Source organism: Meriones unguiculatus, chromosome 17 (genome assembly GCF_030254825.1).
Source record: "Meriones unguiculatus strain TT.TT164.6M chromosome 17, Bangor_MerUng_6.1, whole genome shotgun sequence".
Classification (NCBI taxonomy): Eukaryota; Metazoa; Chordata; class Mammalia; order Rodentia; family Muridae; genus Meriones; species Meriones unguiculatus.
Genome location: NC_083364.1, coordinates 99,070,154 through 99,088,984, shown reverse-complemented (window position 1 = coordinate 99,088,984; position 18,831 = coordinate 99,070,154).

Sequence of the window (18,831 nt, the reverse complement as noted above, 5' to 3'; positions counted from 1 at the left end):
CTGTGGATTCTCTGGAGACACGGACTCCCAGTGTCTTTTTTTGCCCTGGTGCACAGTGCTCAGTGTCCCCCAGCTGGCTGGCCGCAGAAACTGCCTGTGCCTGGAGCACAGCTGTGTGATGGCGGCTCAGTCTCCGCCAGCTGTCTGGTGCGCAGAAACTGTCTGTGTCTGCCTTTGCGGCCTTTGGGAGCCTGGGTGCCTCCCTAAGCTGGGTAATTTTCCGGGGACCTTTTCAGGCTGGGGGTGTCGGCTGAGGGCTCTGAGATCAGACCAGCTGTTTCCCTCCCTGTGTGTTTGCACCGGACAGTGAAACTCATTCGCTGGTGCCCTGGTGCCCACAGTTCTATCTCAGGCGGTGAATCAGGCATGCAGGCAGGCAGAGCTCTGTGGTGCCGGAGCCTGGGTCCCTGGCTCTGGCTCCGGGCTGGCTCCTGGGGTGCCCGTGGAACCCAAGTCTTTTCCAGGGGATGTCTGGGTGACCTAAGGCCGGTCCCAATCGTTTCCTGTACCCTGGGGTTATCTCTCGACTGAAAATTCCAGTCTCTGATAGTGTGGTGCGCATGGTTCAGTCTGGGACTGTGACCAGAGACACTGGCTTGTGGCTCTGGGCTGGGGCTGGGGCTGGCGGCCGGCAGCCAAGCGTCTGGCGGAACCGGGATCTCTTCCAGGGTTTAGCTGGGTGAGTTAAAAGCTGATTGAATCCCCCACCGTGGGGTATCCTCTCACCTAGGAAACACAATGACTGTGTTTTATGGCCGAGAGTTCTGATTACTGGTCACTGTGCTGATCCTGCTGCTGCTGCTCAGAATGAGAGTCCTTCTGGCGCTGCCATCTTGCCCCTCCTCCCCAGAGATATATTTTTTAAGTTTACACAGTTTGATTCTTTGGGTTGGTAGCAGTTATTTGATGTGCAAATGGCTCCTTATATTCACTAAGGTGATCTGGAGCCAACAGGCCCCGCCTTCTGTCTGCCCCATGGAAGGCCCTAGGTGGAGTGAGCCAGACCTTCCCACTCAGGGGCTCTTCACATGGTGTTCACTAGAATAATATTCCTTGCTGCTGTCCTTTCTGTTTGAGGGCTAAGCAGCTCCACCTGACAAGAGCAGGTGTGTTCACTGTGGTTCCTTTTTAGCTCAAGTTCAATTCCCAATGGTGCTAACTTTATGCATGTCTCCTGAACCCATGCTGGGTCTAGGAAGCAGTGACTGCAACTTTGTGCCCAGCATAGATTTCTACTTGCTTGGCTCTCCATAGTCCACTGGGTTAGTGAAATTGCTGGCAGTCTTTGTTGAGTCAAGGTTTTAGATTTTTGCTGGTATAATGTTCTTGTGGACTGTGTACAGTTCACCCTTGTTCACTCAAATGCTGATTTCTCTACCCCACTATCTGGTTTCAAACTGGATATTGCATTGTGTTAATTCTAAGCATTTCCCATCTCATTTGCGTAAATATGCCACCATATGTTCTCTGTATTGCCAATGAAAGCCAGTCAATGCTGAGCAATACAGAGAATAGGGTGGGACATCCTGGTCTAGTGAGGGGAGGAGAAAGGAGAGGAAGTGCAGGATGGATTATCGAGGAGAGGACCAGGAAACATCAGGAGAAATGAACCGATTGATTAAATTGCATGATTTAAAGCAAGTATAATGTGGTATGAATGGTATAAAGCTATACTAGCTTGGAGGTTTAGGATGGAGTAATTATTGAGCAACATAGGCTAATAAATCCTAGTCTCTCTGTGTAGGTATTTGGATAGATAGTTGCTTAGGGAGTAACTGCTGCTTTATTAAAAATATAAATCAATATTAAATATTAATAATCATTCAATGGGTTTTCTTGCTTTATTTTTTTCATGAGACAGTTTCCTGTAGCTCAGGCTGTTCTTGAGCTCTCTGTGCAGCTGAGGATAACTTTGAACTAATCATCTTGCCTCCTGCTCCCTAAGCCCTGAGATTACAGATGTGAACCACCCAGCTTATGTTGTACCATGGATTGAACCCAGTGCTCTGCATATGTTAGGCAAAGGCACCATCAACTAAGCTACATCCCCAGCCCTGCATGCTACATTTCAAAGGCACATTTTAGCTCTGCCATTATATGGAATAAAGCGACATGCCTGATTACAGAGGCCAGGAGGCTCTACCCACACTTACTACATAATGTAAGGGTGGTTATGCCTCTGCATAGTCTCCACGCATCTCTTCCCATCCTTTTTATCTTGTCACATGAGCATGGGCTTCAAGTGTTATCAATACAGAACCTCATAATCCATCTATCTTCATAGGATCCTAGTCCTGAGCTAGGCATGAGGGATGAATTCAAGGTGTGTTGATTGAAATTAATGAGGGGCACAGGTGATTCATGCTAAGTGGAAGGAAAGCCAAGGAAGGGTCCATTCTCCAGAGTCATGAGTATCCATAAAGTCCTCCAATGTGTCCATGCCAGAAGCTGGCATGTGTGCAGTGAAGGAGGCCTGCCTCTTCTTTTTCTAGAACCCATGTCTCACAGGGCCTACTGCTTCTCATCCCAGGAAGTCAGCCAGAGTGAGGCCCTGAGCTGGGCTGCCCGGGCTTGTTCCCAGGCCAGGCAACAAGCTTCCTACACCAGCTCCAGATCCCGTCCTGGCGGCTGCATCAAAGCTCTGTCTAGCCCTGAAGGCTGAAGTTGCTGGAGGTGGCCACACATTCCTGTGGGTCTTGGCAGGGGAATGTTCCACACAGTGCAGGTGAGGAGTCTGAAGGCTGCAAGATGCATTCTGAACCTGTGTTCACAAAGACTGGCCATTAGCTTGAGATCAGACCTGACTGGCCACCCAGGGAGGCAGGGCCGTGGATACTGTTTTTATTGGTGGTCAGTATCTGTTGGCACCACTTCCGAGCAATGAGGTTTATACATCCCATCTCTCCTCACCAGCCTATTTGTAGAGAAGGCCTTCAATGCATGCTTGCCTGAGGATCTGTCACTCCTTAGTAAGTTCTGGAAGGCAGAAACTTGAGGAGTACAACTCAAAGTTGTTCTTTGGGGCTGCTTTTGCTTAAAACAAAATAAATGTCCTGTATTGTTGCAAAGCCCACTGTGAGGAATGGTAAAGTCACCTTTCTTTTTCTTTTTATTTAATTTATTGTTGCATATGTCGATTAATATTTATTATTGATATATCTTCTGGTAATGCTTGCTGTTAATCCTAAATAGCTGTATAACCAAATCACCGCACAGAGACTATGATTTATTTAGTTAACCTAGAACACAATGCTGGGCAATAGTTACTTCATCCTAAATCTCCAAGCCTTCATAGTTTCCACATTTAGATTTCCTACATTGTACTTGCTTTTAGTGATATAGTAGGTCCAGTCCATCTCTCTACGTCTTTCCAAGATCTCTCCTCCAGCTCTGCTCTCCTAGCTCTCTCTTGCCTTTTCTCCTCCCACTCATTTCTTGTCCTCTGGCTCCTCCCCTCTCCTTGCTCAACATTGTGGCTAGTTGCTTTATTTTGGCCTGTTTACACAAAGTTGAGACAGGATGCTTAGAATAAGTATCACAATGCAATATCTGGATTGAAACCAGAAGGTGTGTGGGGGGGGAGAAATCAGCATTTGAATGAACAGGGTAATGTGTATACATTTCAAAAGAACATTATACCAACAATTTATTTATTATTTATTACAACTTTTTCACTTTCTTTTTTTTTTTGGTCTTTTTTTGTTATTTTGTCTTTTTTTTTTTTTTTTTTTTTCCAGAGCTGAGGACCGAACCCAGGGCCTTGCGCTTGCTAGGCAAGCGCTCTACCACTGAGCTAAATCCCCAACCCCAACTTTTTCACTTTCTATCCCATTGTAGCCCCTTCCTCATTTCTTCCCAGTCCCACTAGATGTATCATCTTCCTCTGTGGCTTGGCAAGGTTACCCCCTAACCCCCGGGGGAGGTGATCAAAGAGCTGGCCAATGAATCCATGCCAGAGACAGCCCCTGCTCCCCTTACTAGAGAACCCACATGAATACTGAGCTACCCATGGTCTACACTTGAACAGAGGGGTCTACCTCCTCTCCATGCATGGTCCTTTGTTGGAGCATTGGTTTCTACAGGTCCACCTGAGCCTAAAGTCACCGTTCTGAATGGCCAAAGGATACTGTGTATATGTTTACAACTGGGTAAGGGGTGAGATTCAGAAATCCATTGCCTATCCCACTATACCCGTGGCCCTGGCTGTCTTCCCAGCATCTGGGAGTTCCAGATGTTGAAGGTGTGGCTAGGTAGCCAAGATGAAGATAGGGCTCCCTCCTCTGGAAGCTGTGGCTCTGTACCCAGGTGGCTGTTTCCTGCTCAAGTTCAGCTTCCACCCAGCAAGCAGAACAGTTGCCCTGTCCTTCCACTTGTGTTGTGGCATCGCTGATGCATTTTCCTAACCAGTAGCATTTATGTGATGAAGCCTGGTTGCTAGGCTGCATCTGGTTGTCTCCAGAGCCTGCATTTGCTGCCAAATCTGAAGAAGTGAGAAGCTGCTTGGGAAAGCCTGAGTCTCCATGTGTTGCTATCCCTCCTGCCTAGTATTAAGGCCCACAGGACCATGATACCCCTTGGGCACAGAACCCAGTCTTATCTCTACCCTCCAGTACCAACTCTCCCATAGCCAGCAGCTTACTGTGAGGTTCTGTCATCTCTGACTTTGTCCATATTCCTGTAGTGAGAAGTGTTTTATTGCACTTCCTTCATTTCTAAGAAAAACTGGAGGCCATTTAAAAATTAAGGTGCTATAAAACACGATGTAATAAAAATCAAGGTCTCTAAGCTTAATCCACATAGTTTAAATGTGGCCATCTGGCACCGTCACCAGATGGTTCAACACTGTGCTCCAGCACTAATTCTACTGCTTGGGAGAAACAGCCACAGGGGATGGAAGAATAAGAAGTCTCATTTGAGAGATTTGTACATAAGAGTGAACAAGAATTAGGGGCTACGTTTTCAGGTTGTCTGGAACTTATGTGTATTTCTTGCTTTGGAATGGTCTATTTAAGAAGTGGGGTCTGTCCACATCCTATGGTGACTGGCTGAGCCTCAAGCTGCTTCACACCCTGCAAAAAAGACAGGCTGGGAAGGTAAGGGAGACATTACTTTTCAAGGCACACTTGCAATACTGATGAGACTCATTAAAAATAACCATGCAGAACATTACTAAAGCTTAAATCACACATAAAATGCTACACATCAAAAGTAGGAGACTTCAACACCTCTTTCTCACCAACAAATAGATCATTGAGAGAGAAACTAAACTAAACAGAGAAATGATAATACTAATGGATTTTATGAACCAAATGGACCTAGTAGATATCTGCAGAACATTCCATACAAACACAAAAGAATATACTTCTCAGTTCCTCACAGAACCTTCTTCAAAACTGAACACATAATTGTTCAGAAAGCAAGACCTCAACAGATACAAGAAAATTGAAATAACACCTTGTGTTTTATCAGACCACCATGGATTAAAACTGGACCTCAACAAAACAGAAACAACAGAAAACCTACAAACTCCTGGAAATTGAACAACTCTGTACTCAATGACCACTCGGTCAGGGAGGAAATAAGAAAGAAATTAAAGACTTTCTAGAATTCGATGAAAATGAAGGCAGAACATACTCAAACATATGGGACACTATGAGAGAAGTGTTAAGGGGAAAGTTCATAGCACTAGGTGCCTTCATAAAGAAGTTGGAGAGATCACATACTAGCACTTTAAAAGCACACCTGAAAGATCTAGAACAAAAAGAAGCAAACACATCCAAGAAGATTAGATGGCAGAAAATAATCAAACTCAGCAGGGTTGAAATCAATAAAGTAGAAACAAAGAGAGCAATATAAAGAATCAACAAAGCCAAGAGCTGGTTCTTTGAGAAAATCAACAAGATAGACAAACCCTTAGCCAAACTAACCAAAAGGCAGAGAGACAGTATACAAATTAACAAAATCAGAAATGAAAAGGGGGGCATAACAACAGACAAAATCCAAAGAATCGTTAGGTTTTATTTCAAAAACCTATACTCCACGAAATTAAAAAATCTAAAAACGAAATGGATGATATTCTTGATAGATACTGCTTAGAACTTTAAATCAAGATCAAGTAAACAATTTAAATAGAAACAGTCATTAAAAGCCTCCCAACCAAAAAAAAAAAAAAGGTTGTAGCAGAGAATTTCACCAGACTTTCAAAAGAGAGCTAATACCAATACTCCTCAAACTATTCTATTAAAATAGAAACAGAAGGAACTTTGCCAAACTTATTCTATGTGGCCACACTCACTCTAATGCGTAAACCACACAAAGACCCAACAAAGAGAATTTCAGCCCAATTTCCTTCATGTACGTTGATGTAAAAATACTCAATAAAATATTTATAAACAAAATCCAAGAACACATCAAAAACATCATCTACTATGATCAAGTAGGCTTCATCCCAGAAATGCAGGGATGGTTCAACATACAAAAATCCATCAATGTAATCTACCATATAACCAAAGAAAAAGAAAACACATCATCATCTCACAAATGCTGAAAATGCCTTTGACAAAGTCCAACACCCCTTCATGTTAAAAGTCTTGGAGAGATCAGGGATACAAAGCATATGCCTAAACACAATAAAGACAACATACAGCAACCCAATAGACAATATCAAATTAAATGGAGAGAGACTTAAAGCAAGTCCACTAAAATCAGGGACAGGACAAGGATGGCTCACTGTCTTCATATCTATTCAATATAGTACTGAAAGTTCTAGGTAAAGCAATAAAACAACTAAAGGAGATCAAGGGGATACAAATTGGAAAGGAAGAGGTCAAATTATCACTATTATATGATAATATGATAATATACACAAGTTACCCCAAAAATTCTACCAGAGAACTTTCATAGCCAATACACAACTTCAGCAAAGTGGCTGGATACAAAATTAACTCAAATCAGTAGTCCTCCTTTATACAAATAAAACAGGCTAAGAAAGAACACCCTTCAAAATAGTCACAAATGATATAACATATCTTGGTGTAACTCTAACCAAGCAAGTGAAAGACATATGGCAAGATGGTTATCCTACCAAAAGCAATCTACAGATTCAATGCAATTCCCATCAAAATTCTAACACAATTCTTTACAGATCTTGAAAGAGCAATTTTCAACTTCATTTGGAAAGTACAAAACCCAGGATAGCTAAAACAATCCTGTACAAGAAAAAGAACTTCTGGATGTATTACCATCCCTGATTTTAGAGCAATAGTAATAATCAGGCATAAAAACAGACAGGTTGGGGCTGGAGAGATGGCTTAGTGGTATAGAACTCTGCTCTTCCAGAGGTCCTGAGCTCAATTCCCAGAAACCACATGGTGGCTCACAACCATCTATACCCTCTATTGCCCTCTTCTGGTGTGCAGATGTACACGCACATAGAGCAATCAAAATAAATAAAATCTTAACAAATAAATAAACAAACAACAGACAGGTTAATCAATGGAATCAAATTGAAGACCCAGAAATAAACCCACACACCTAAGGACACCTAATTTTTGATAAAGAAGCCAAAACCATACAATGGCAAAAAAAAAAAAAAAAAGCAAAAAAAGCATCTTCAACAAATGTTGCTGGTCTAACTGGATGTCTGCATGCAGAAGAATGCAAATAGACCCATATTTATCACCTGACACAAAACTCAAGTCCAAGTGGATCAAGACCCCAGCATAAAACTGGATACACAAAATCTATTAGAAGAGAAAGTGGGGAATAGCCTTGAAATCTTTGGCAAAGGAGACAACTTCCTGAACAGAACATCAATAGCTCAGGCACCAAGATCAACAATTAATAAATGGGACCTCATGAAACTGAAAACCTTCTCTAAGGCAAAGGACACTGTCAATAGGACAAAGTGGCAGCTTACAGAATGAGAAAAGATCTTCACCAATCCTACATCCAAAAGAGGGCTGATATCCAAAATACATAAATAACTCAAGAAATTAAACACCAACAAACCAAATAACCCAATTAAAAATGTGGTACAGAGCAAAACAGAGAATTCTCAACAGAGAAATCTCGAATGGCTGAGAAGACTTAAAGAGGTGTTCAGTATCCTTAGTCATAAGAGAAATGCAAATCAAAATGACTCTGGGATTCCATCTTACACCCATCAGAACAGTTAAGATAAAAAACACAAGTTACAGCACATACTGGTGAGAATGTGGAAAAAGGGGAACACTCATCCATTGCTGGTGGGAGTGCAAACTTGTACAACCACTTTGGAAACCAGTCTGGAGAGTTCTCAGAAAGTTGGGAATAGTTCTATCTCAAGACCCAGCTATATACCACTCCTAGGCATATAACAAAAAGATGCTCCACCACACCACAAGGATACTTGTTCAACTATGTTCATATTGCTTTATTCATAATAGTCAGAAACTGGAAACAACCTAGATGTCTCTTAATCAAAGAATGGATAAAGAAAATGTGGTACATTTACACAATGGGGTACTACAACTATTAAAAACTATGACATTATGACATTATGCAATTTGCAGGCAAATTGATGTAACTAGAAAAGATCATTCTGAGTGAGGTAACCCAGATCCAGAAAGATTTGCATGGCATGTATTCACTTATGAGTGGACATTAACCATACTGTACAGAATAACCATGCTACAACCCACAGACCCAAAGAAGCCAAGTAGGCACCAAGGGTAGATGCTTGAATCTCAGGCAGAAAAGGAAATAAAATAGTCATCTGAAATAAATAATGAGAAACCTCCAGATTGATTTCCAAAGTGGTTGCACAAGTTTGCACTCCTCCCAGCAATGGAAGAGTGTCCCCTTTGCTCCACATTCTCTCCAGCATGTGCTGTCACTTGAGTTTTTGACCTTAGCCATTCTGATGGGTGTAAAATGGAGTCTCAGAGTTGTATGGCAGTGGGTGGAGAGGGTAATGAGGGTGGGAATCAGGTGTGGGAATATCAGGAGTTGGTTGTGCTGGGGGTAGAAGGGGAGGACAGATATCAGTGAGAGAGCATCTCTGGGACAGGGGAGTCTGGGAGTCTATGGGGATAACCCTAGCTGAGATCCCTAACAGCGGGGTACATGGAGCCTGAACTAGCCACCTCCCTGTAGCCAGGTAGGACTTCCAGTAAAAGGAGGAAGACATCAACCCACCCATAAGACCTTCGATCCAAAATTTGTCTTACCTACAAGAAGTATAGGGATAAAGATGGAGCAGAGATTGAGAAAATGGCAAACCAATGACTGGCCCAACTTGCCACCCAACCCATGGGAGAGAGCCAACCCCTGACACTATTAATGATATTCTGCTGTGGTTGCAGACAGGAGCCTAGCACAATTGCCTTCTGAGAGGCTTCATCCAGAGCTGATGGAAACAGATGTAGAACACCATAGCCAAACAATAGGCTGAGCTTGGGAAGTTTTGTGGAAGAGTGGGAGAAAGATTGAGGGAGCTGGAGGGATCAAGGACACTACAAGAAGACTTACAGAGCAAACTAACCTTGGCCCATGGGGGCTTACAGAGACTGAGCTACCAACCAAAGAGCATGCCTGGGCTAGACCTAGATCCCTGTACATGTGTAGCAGATGAGCAGCTTGGTCAGCATGTGTGTCCCTTAACAATGGAAGTAGGGGCTCTCTCTGACTCTGCTGCCTTCCTTTGGATCCCTGTCCCCTAACTGGGATGCCTTGTCTGGCCTCAGAGGGAGAAGATGTATTTAGTCCTGTGGTGACTTGAGGTTCCAGGGTGGGTTGGTACACCGTTGGGTCCTCGCCTTCTCTGAGAAGAAGGAGAGAGGGTCGAGGGCATGAGGGGAAGACTGGGAGGAAAGGAGGAAAGGGGCTGGAGCCAAATTGTAAAGTGATTAAATAAATAAAATTAAAGAAAAATAACCATGCAGATAAAAACACAAGTCAGATATATCTCTGAGATGCTCCTGCTGAGCCTAGCTTGTTTCACCTGTGTGCAGAATGTAATTACCCAAATGACAATTTTTGCAGTTGTTCATTCAGAAGGCTGTTGAGCATGTAAACAGGAGCTAAGCTTTAACACCACTTCCCTGAGGATTAAGAGAGTAAAGAAGTAGGTATCTGATGGTGGGGAAAGATGATGAAAGTGATGTCTCTGGTGTTTTAAGTACAAGTCAGCTATCCTCATGGTTCTTACAAGCCTCATGCTCAGAACATGGCAGTGGCAGTGTGATCTGAGCAGGGAGCATGCATTTGACAACATGAGCTGTTGACATCAAAGAGGTCACCTATCAAACCCCTGCCTGGCCTAAGAGAAGGGCTGGTGGTTTTAAGAAAAATGTCCTTCAACTGCTGAAAAGTAACAAGGCAACCATTTTATTTCCTTGACCTATAATAGTACAGAAGTGTCACCCACAGCAGAACTATGGCACACGAATGGCAGGCTGCTAGCTGTATGACCTCCCAAGTTGGTAATATTGAAGGTTAACCAAAAGCAAAAGGCTGGAGTTACCACTCTGGTGGTAGAGCGCTTTCCTAGCATGCAAGAAGCTTTGGGTTCAATCCTCAGGATCATGAAAGTAAGTGACTAAGAGCCCGTGTATGGGCCAGAGAGATGGAGCAGCGGTTAATTACCCCATCTCCAGGGGTTCAACACCTCTGGCCTCCACAGATACCTGAACTCACCTGTATATACTTAACACATACACAATTAAAAATAAAAATAAATCTTAAGAAATTAAATCAAGCATATCTAGAGGGTTTATCCAGAGTAGAAGTTTCAAGGAGTCTCACGTAAAATCCATTCCAGCACAAGAAGTGTGAGCAGTTCCACAGGCCAGTTCTGACCAGCAGGACCATTCTTAGGGCCGTCTTCAAGAAGGACTCAGAAAGAGAACCTTGTCACTGTGTGATTTACTGTGGATCCCTCCTCTAACCCTGAGCCTCACTTACATGCCCCTGTCTGTTCCCAGCTATGACTCCACTATTCAGGCTGACCCCCCCCGAAGGAACACTCCTATATACCACAGGAGAACAGCTTGGTTCATCTCCAAGGAGGGCATTCAACCCCTTTACGAAACAGATGGGATTTGAACTGCCTTGTGTCCGGTAGCCCTCTCACCATCTATGATGGTCTCCAAAGAAACAGCCACAAACCTCTTCCCCGCTAGCACTACCAGAAAGTACTCAATGCTCTGGAAAGGCCTTTGGTCTCAGCCCTGTGATTAATGGAAACTGTCAATTTGTCCTTACTCAAGCCACAACCCAGGAGAGGAGACTGCATGCTCCCTGCTGGCCAGAAGGTGTCAGCTTCTCAGTTCTGCACTGCAGTTGGCATGGGAGACAACTGTTCTACCACTGGTCTACATCCCCAGCCCTCCTTTTACTTTCTACTTTTGGGATAGCATCTCACCAAATTTCCAGGTCCAGCCTTGAATTGGCCTTGAAACTTCCAGAACCTGAACTAGCAGTCTTACCTCGGGCTCCTGAGTAGCAGAGATGACAGGTCAGTACCACAGGATGCTGCTCAGCTGCACTTTGCAATGGAAGTCAAGGTTCCTTGCAGATGGAGACATTCTTCGTATGCAGGTGAGAGCAGACTGTCTCACCTTCAGTGTCTGAACATATGTTCATTTCATCCTTGTGTCATTACACATACACACAGAACTGAGACCCATCAGGGGAAGGAATGAGAGACTGGAAATAAGAGGAGTTTTCATCCTGACAAGTCATGCTTTTCCTGGTCCCTTTGCTTACTGGCTTTCTTGGTGCTCATTTCAGGGCCACCCCATACCAGCCATAATCTTGGATATGCACAGCTTCAGTCCTTGTCTGCAGTGAGCACAGATTCAGTGGCATACAGCACATACAAGGACACCTCATGAGCACGGCTTGGAAATGACTGCAGAAGGGTACCTCCCACACCCTATAGGCTTCTGGACCCTCTCATCCATGTTCATTTGACATGGATGAAAGTTAAGGAGTGAGGCCTGAGCATGACAGGGGCTGGTGGAATGAGTGGGAAGCCTTCAAGTTTCTTCTAGGTGGTTAAATATGGCCTCTGCTTCCAGCCTTCACCTTCTTGATGCCAGCCATCAAGCTCACTTTAAGTTCACTTCACCTCCTTTCTCTGCTCCTGCAGGGGCCTGCAATGCCAGTGCTAGCCAAGAAAAGGCTGTAGACACACACCTTCTGCTACAGAGATGGGTTTTCTTGGAGTTGTTGTGGTGGGAAGCCAGAGACCAAGGTGGCTTTGGCTCTTGTCCCTCCCCCACATACTACTATGTTGCTCCTGATGTCCTTGGCTTGGAGCATTATCATCTTAGTCTCAGCCTCCATCTTCACATAGCTTCCATGCTTTCTGTCTCTAAGTGCCTACCTCACTTCGGTCTGACCTGATCTAATATCAACCAACTCCATTCTATTTCCAAATGAGGTCACCTCCACAGGCACAAGGGTTTAGGACTTGAACATAAGTCTGAACAGTGGGACAAGAGCAGCACCTATCCCTGTGCACCTGTGTAACTCTTTACTGAATCAAGGAAGTTTCCTCAGGGAAAGGTAAGCCAGTCCTGAACCCAGCTTTGGGCTGCTCAGGGGGATAGCTATGAAACTTCAGTCTCTATGTTCCTTACCCGAGACAGCAAGAAACCCCAAGTCTTTCCACACATATTCTTGTGGGATCCAAACTGTTGGCTCTAAGCACTGCTAGCTCACAAGGAGCCAGCTGCTGTCTGACCTGAGGCCACTGTTCCACACTGGGGAGGAGCTAGGCACAGGGGTAGAGTTGGAGAAGAGATGTGGTAAGTCTCTGGAGGAGGCCAGGAGCCCAACTCTGCCTCTCAGCTGTGGACCTTACAGCAGCCCAGCAGCCCTCACTGTAAGAAGGTGTCACATGGCACCCTTCTCAAGGGCTCTGGATTAAGTGATACTAGTCTGGTTCTCAAGAACAAACTTATAACTTTGTGATGTCCTTGGCTTGGCTCTGCTCCTCATTTGCAGCTTTAGTAGCATCACCCCTGGAGTCCCTTTTAGGTCTTTGCAGCTACTTATCACCTGCCCAAACAGTTATCTAGCTTCTCTGCACCAAGAGACACAGTTTACCTGGCACTCCCTGGGGAGCACCTCAGTCTCCCAAGCACAGAGTGGGCTCCCCGGTGGGCATCCCAGTCAAGGCCTGGACAGTGCCACAATACCCCCTATTTGGTTCAATGGGTGACTATTGCTGTCAATACTTTTGAGTATAAAGCTAGCATGTCATTGCACCACCACCAAAATGTTCTAGAACTTTTCTTTAAGATATCAGAACCATAGCAGAAAGAGAGGAAGGAGAAAGATGTATTAGGCTATCTGGCTAGTAGCTTAGAGAAGGTGGAAACTATGGAATTGGAAGGCCTGAGCCACCTTTCCAGATTCTACATGGAAGGTGTGAGAAGAGGCCATATTCGAATCCACAGCCCAGAGTGGGTAGTTGGTGGGAGATTGGAATGGACATGGCTCAGGCTGGAGCTGGAGAGGTCTTTATAGGAGTGCCAGCCTAGGCCTCACTGCTGAGACCTTAAAGGAAGTTAATCCCTTTCCTTCTGATTCTGTCACCCCAGAAGTCCTGCCCGCTGTGGCTTGGATTAAGATCATAGTTCTCAGGAGGGAGAGGCAGGAAGATTACAAGTTTGAAGATAGCCAGGGCTATGCAGCAAGTGAGACGATCTCCAAATAAACAACCCATCTCATGCTTCTTCTGAATGGGGTCTGTTGAAACTAACCAGCCTTAGGTTCAAGGGAACAAGAACCAAACGTGAGTGACCAAAGCCAGGAAACATGAATTCAGGCCCTGAATGACATAGTTAAATGGATTTTTATTGTCACAGAATAAGATAGTCATGAGTCAACATATTTACCAAATCTATTAGTGGGTAATGGTTTACAGAAAAGAGGCAAACATTTGCTGTGGTCTCAGATACTACCTGATGACATTCTTAATATATCCCGAAGGTTTAACTGATCGTTAAAAGATCAGACACAGAGTGGATGACAAGTGACCAGGAAGGGGATTAGAGACAGCCCAAGATAATTTTGATTCTTCATCTATTACATTCCAGCTTTTTATAATCAGTCAAAAGACTCTTTAGGACAATTGAAGCTTTCTCAGAGAATTTCAGTTTACAGTCCTCCATACTGGCAAAACATTACATTTTATGTATATAGAAACTAGATGTTTCTCTGTTCTATTGCATGGGGTAGTCAATAGTGCAGTCTTCAGAGAAGAGAAATAGCTACTAAAGCCATTAAGGAATAAGCTGGAGGGGAGGATCCAAGAAGGTGGCACTGATAGCACACTATGTCTGATTAGCAGGGCAGCAGTGACTGCACAGCAACCGACAGACTAAACTGTGAGCCCAAAACACCAGCGATTGTGTTCCCCAGGTGAGAGGAACCTCACAGTGAGGGAAACAATTTGGTCCGATCTCAGGTCATCCAGTGAACCCCTGGAAAAGTTCCTGGGTTTCTCTGGGCACCCTGTCTCCAGCACATTTCCACATGCATGTGCACTGTGATCACCTTTGCAGTCTGAACTGTGGGTCCCAAAACACCAGAGACTGGGTCTCCCAGTTGAGAGGAAACCCCATGGTGAGGAAAACAATCAGGTCTGACCTCAGGTCACCCAGCTAAGCCCTGGAAAAGTTCCCAGATTCCTGCAGGTGCTCAGTTGCCAGTGCAGAACCACATGCCTGCATGCTGTGCTCACAGTTACAGACTGAACTGTGGGCCCACAAACACCACAGATGGGGGCTCTCAGTCTGAGGAAACCCCACTACGAAAACAATCAGGTCCAACCTCAGGGCACCCAGCTAATCCCTGGAAAAGTTTCTGGGTTCCTGAAGGCTTGGGGTCCCTAGCCTCAAGCCACACACCTGTGTGCTGTGCTTTCCTGCCATGGATTACCTTCTGGGTACTGGGCAGGGAGCATCAACCTCAGACCTTTTGACACCCGGGAGCCACAGGATCAGCCCCAGATAATGCTCCAAAGCTCAGCCTGTTTCTCTAGTGAGACCAACCAAACCTCTGGGCTCACTGGTTCTTCAAGAGGGCTGTGCCCAGCTCACACGGTGTATGAACAGCTGCAGCTCATTAAATTCAGAACAAGAAAGCCAGTGTTAGGGCAGCTGCCTCCAGGACTTCCCCTGGCGAGAGGAGAGCCCCTGAGCTCTCAAGGAGCCCAGTTAGCCCACAGGGGCATACACCTGAGGAAAGCTTCAGCAATTCCCTGAGAACCACCAGCCATTTGGAGACCATACAAGCTGAGGAGGGCTACTTTGGGAATAACCAGCTTCCTGCCCAGGGGATTTCCCACTCTCTCTCTCCAGGACCCCAGTAGGCACCAGAAACTACCAGCCAACACCTGAGACTGCCAGGTGGGTAAAGGCCAGTGCAAAAACATGATCAATAAAAGCCAAAATAATATGGCATTTCCAGAACCCAGTTATCCAAGGGCAAGCAGCCCTGGGATACCCTAACACAAGTGAAACTCAAGAAAATGACCTTAAATCTATGATTATGAAGATGATAAGGAGGAAATGGATAAAATCTGTAAAGAAGTACAGGAAGATACAGTCAGATTGTGGCCTTTAGAGAGGAAATAATTAAATCACTGAAAGAAATTAAAGAAATAGAGGAAAGTTCAAACAAACAGGTGAAGGAAAGTGAATGAAAGACAGAAAAATACAGGTGAAGGAAATTAACAAAACAGTTCAAGATCTGAAGATGGAAGTAGAAACATTAAAGAAAACACAAACTGAAGAAATCCTGGAAAGGGAGAACTTAGGGAAGAAAACAGGAACTCTAGAGGTAAGCATCTCCAACAGAATACAAGAGATGGAAGAAAGAATCTCAGGTGTAGAAGATACAATGGAAGAAATTTATGCATCCGTCAAAGAAAATGTTAAATCTAAAAAATTCCTGACACATGCTATCCAAGGACAACATGAAAAGATGAAACCACAGAACAATAAGAATAGAGGAAAAAGAAGACCCCAGTTTCTAAGGCCCAGAAAATATTTTCAATAAAATCATAGAAGAAATTTTTCCCAATTTAAAGAAAGAGATGCCTATAAGCGTATAATAGGCTAACAGAATACCTAGATTAGACCAGAAAAGAAAATCTTCCCACAACATAATAATAATTTTCTTTTCTAGTCTAATACCTAGATTATACCAGAAAAAAAATCTTCCCACAACATAATAATAAAAACACTAAATATACAGAACAAAGAAAAAAAATACTAAAAGCTGCAAGGAGGAAAAAAAACCCAAGTATGTATAATGACAAACCCATCAGAATCACACCTGGCTTCTCAACAGAGACTCTGAAAGCCAGAAGAGCCTGGACGGATATCATGCAGACCCTTAAAGAACACAGACATCAGCCCAGACTGCTAAACCAAGCAAAACTTTCAGTCACCATAGATGAAGAAAACAAGATATTCAATGACAAAAACAAATTTAAATATTATCTACCCCAAAATCCAGCCCTATAGAAGATACTACAAGAAAAAATATAATCCAAGAAGGCTAACTACACCCAGAAAAACACAGGAAATAAATAACTTTATTCACTACAGAAAAGTAAAAGTAGACAAGCACACAAACATACTACCACAACTTACATCAAAATAAAAGGATCTAACAGTCACTGGTCATTAATCTCTCTCAACCTCAATGGACTCAACTCTCCTATAAAAAGACACAGACTAACAGAATGGATGAGTAAACAGGACCCAACATTCTGTTGAATACAAGAAACATAGCTTAGCCACAAGGTTAGACATTACCTGAGAGTAAAGGGCTGAAAGATGGTTTTCCAAGTAAACAGACCCAAGAAGCAAGCAAAAGTAGCCATTGTAATAGCTAATGAATAGACTTTCAACCAAAATTAATCAAAAAAGATGAAGAAGGTTACTTCATACTCATCAAAGAAAAATTCTACCAAGAAGACATCTCAGTTCTGAACATCTATGCCCCCAATGCAAGGGTACCCACATTTGTAAAATAAATATTAATAAAGCTTATACCACACATAGATTCCCACATATTAATAGTGGGAGGCTTCAACACTCCACTCTCACCAAAGGACAGGTCAATGAAACAGAAACTAAACAAAGAAACAATGACACTAACAGATGTCATGAATCAAGTGGACCTAAAAGACATCTACAGAACTTTTCACCCAAACACAAAAGAATTTACCTTCTTCTCAGCACCTCATGGAACCTTCTCCAAAATAGATTATATAATCACTCACAAAGCAAGCCTCAACAGATACCAGAAGATTGAAATAACACTTTGTATCCTATCAGACCACCATGGACTAAAGCTGGATCTTAACAACAACAGAAACAACAGAAAGCCTACAAATGAATGGAAACTGAATAACTCTCTACTCAATGACAGCTGGGCCAGGGAAGAAATAAAGAAAAACTTCCTAGAACTCAATGAAAATGAAGGCACAACATATCCAAACTTATGGGACACAATGAAAGTAGTGCTAAGAGGAAAGTTCATAGCACTAAGTGCCTTTGTGAAGAACTTTGAAACATCTCATACAAGTAACTTAATGGCTCAATTGAAAGCCCTAGAAAAAACAAAGCAGACATAGCCAAGTGGAGTAGACAGCTGGAAATAATCAAACTCAGGGCTGAAATCAATAAACTAGAAGCAAAAAGAACAATTCAAAGAATCAACAAAACCAACAGCTGGTTCTTTGAGAAAATCAACAAGATAGACAAACCCTTAGCCAAACTAAATAAAAGGCCGAGAGACACTATCCAAATGAATAAACTCAGAAATGAAAAGGGGGACATAACAACAGACACGTAGGAAATTCAAACAATCATTAGGTCTTACTTCAAAAGCCTATACACCACAAAATTTGAAAATCTAAATGAAATGGACAATTTTCTTGATAGATTCCACTTACCAAAGCTGGATCAGATCAGATAAATAAATTAAATAATCCTATATCCCCTAAGGAAATAGAAGCAGTTGTCAAAATTCTCCCATCCAAAAAAAAAAAAAAAAAGCCCAGGGTCAGATGGTTTCAGTGCAGAATTCTACCAAACCTTCAAAGAAGAGCTAATACTAATACTCTTCAAACTATTCCACAAAATAGAAACAGAAGGAACATTAGCAAATTCATTCTGTGAGGCCATAGTCACCTTGATACATAAGCCTCAGAAAGACCCAACGAAGAAAGAGAATTTCAGACCAATTTACCTTATCAACATTGACGTAAAAATACTCAACAAAATACTCACAAACTGAATCAAAGAACACATTCAAAGATATCATCCACTATGACCAAGTAGGTTTCATCCAAGGCATGCAGGGCTGGTAATCAATATAATCCACCATATAAATAAACTGAAAGGAAAAAAATCCCACATAATCATCTCCTTAGATGCCAAAAAAGCATTTGATAAAATCCACCACCTGTTCATGTTTAAAGTCTTGGAGAGATCAATATACAGCAAGCCTATAGCCAACATCAAACTAAATGGAGAGAAACTTAAATCAATTTTACTGAAATCAGGGACAAGGCAAGACTTCCCACTGTCTCCATTTCTCTTGAAGACCTGTCTAGAGCAATAAGACAGATAAAGGATAAAGGAGATTAAGGAGATACAAATTGGAAAAGAAGTCAAAGTTATCAGTATCTGCAGATGGTATGATAGTATACATGAGTGACCCCAAAAGTTCTACCAGGGAACTCCTACACCTTCAACAAAGTGGCTGGATAAAAAATTAACAACAACCATAACAACAAATCAGTAGCCCTTCTGTATA